Raw genomic sequence first — 2,558 nt, forward strand, 5'->3', positions numbered from 1 at the left:
AGTAGTGACGGGAGTTTATATACGAAAAATCAATTCTTTAATTATAGAAGTCTATATTATACTTGCCAGTCAAGTTTCATCAAATAGAGGTAATCAAACATTAATTAACTTTCAATCACCAAATAAAACACATAATCATCAAGAATGAAGAATGTCATGAGATGCAATGCAATATGATACTATGAAATGATGTGTCTCAGAATACCCAGTACTTTCTCAACCGTATATACATGATACTCCTCGGAAATATATCGAGAGTTCATGACCCATGTGGGACTCGTGAGGTCCATATACCGACACGGACGATCTCCACGTGTCTGTGCGGATGATCTCAATGCACTATCATAAAATCAAATAATCCCCAGCATGGGCGATCTCCACGTGCCCAACTTATTATCATAACCAATCACTAGCACATACGATCTCCGCGTGCCCAAATTATAATCATAACTCGATCTCAACACGGACGATCTCCATGTGTTAGACCTTTACTCATGCTCAATCTCATGTCAATGCATATGCACAATATGATATCAATCAAAGGGGATAATACAATATCTCAATAAACAAAATATCGCTATGACATATAATCACTTCAATCATCACAATTATACGGATTCAGTAAAAGACACGGCCACACACAAGAAATCAAGTCATTAAATACTTCAGTTAATGCCCATATGTTTTTTCATTCTCAAATTACAATATACCATATTATAGTAATAAATTTTTCCTTTTATAATATTGGTACTCGTACCAATGCCCGTCACACCATTGATACGATACCCCATCTTCCACCCTTACGCGTTATCTAATCCATTTTTAATCTTTAATTAGGAAAACATCCTTCAACAAGTCTGAAAGTTTTAACATACATTTGAATGTCGATCGTGTGTCACGGATCCTCATGATTTTGTCTTTCTCTTTTGTAAAGCTTCAAAATGTTCCCCAATCTATCAAATATGTAATATTCGTAAGCAAGTATGTCTTATAACACCTCGAGTGTTTAATATTATTCTCTATCCCATATCAAAGACTTACAAGCTTAAATTTAGATTTTTAGTGTGAGCGTGTATTCAAGAAAAACTTAATAAAATTTGAATTCGATAACATAATGATATTTTTAGTTTCCTTCTAATCTTACATACTTAAGAATCCTTCTCTAATTATACTATTTGTGCATATCTTATTGTTCCAAGAACTTTTCACTACTCATAAAACCTTTCAACTACATTATTTTAATTGTTTTTGTAGAAATTAAGTAAGTATGAAGTAACTTTTATATTAAATCAAGTGTCTTCATCACATTTTAACCGTGATTCTAAAGTCACTCAAAATCATAGAGCATAAATCCATTCTCAAATCCCTAAGTTTCAAGTCTATAATTGAGTCCTAATTATCTTCAAATAACTTATCTCTAGTTGTGCTCATATATTATAATATACCTAATTACATGTACTAATAGGCCAACTTTCATATTCCTAAATCTTAAGCCTAGAATGAAGTCTCAATCACTTCAAATATCTAAATTTAATGTTAAACATATAATATACTCACAACAATTAATTACTTATCTCAGCATATCATAACTTCAATCATAATATGGTGTTAAATTTAAAGGGACAACCAGTAACCTTAACTACTGTACATGCCCCAAATTATCATATATATATTTTTTTCGTAAATAAACATTTCTCAAATTAACAATCATTTGTCCACCATCACGTAATGAACCATAGAAATCCTATAGTTTTCAAAGGTTAAATACTACAGTGCTTGTCCTAAAGACCAATTAATGCTATATTATAGGTATTATGTAATTACCACCCAATAATTTAATAACCATTAATCATTAATTAATACCCCAATCGATTATTGTCATTGGTTAATAATGAAAAAGTTAAAACCTTGTTCTTCAACCTCAAGGAAGACACTAGCACTTAAAGTTTAATTTATATATCTAATTTATATATACAACTACTCTTATAATATGCATTCTAGGTATAAATTTCTCCCTATAAATTATGAAAATAGCGGAAGACCTCTTACCTGGACGTGAATCAGTCGGTTCCACAGCAACGACCGCTCTGCACCGATAATTATTAGTTAAGGATATGACCCACTACTATTTAACTATAATATTCATTTAACAAAAATTCATCAATTAGATACTTGTAGTTACAGAATAATTTTAAATATCCTTTTAATTTTTTTTTGGAAAGATTCAAAATAGTTATAGTTCTCAAAATAACCTAGCGGGTCGTTACAAAGAAGAAATACAACATATTGGGGAATGGATTTTTTTTTTATTTTTTTAATTGTTGTATTTTTCTTTAATTTTGTTTTGGAAAAAATAAATAAATAATTGTCTTCATTTGCTTTTAAACATGTGTAATCACTCTCTCGATTTGATTCAGCAAAAAAAAAACATCACATAAGCTTAGTCAACGGTCGAAAGGGTTTGAAATAATATATTTTAATAACTTTGACTGTTCAGTTGACAAGGTCGTGAATAGAAGGATCAAGGTGACAAACGAAACCAAGTACAAGGGTCTTTT

Source organism: Solanum lycopersicum, chromosome 12 (assembly GCF_036512215.1).
Source record: "Solanum lycopersicum chromosome 12, SLM_r2.1".
NCBI classification, from domain to species: Eukaryota; Viridiplantae; Streptophyta; class Magnoliopsida; order Solanales; family Solanaceae; genus Solanum; species Solanum lycopersicum.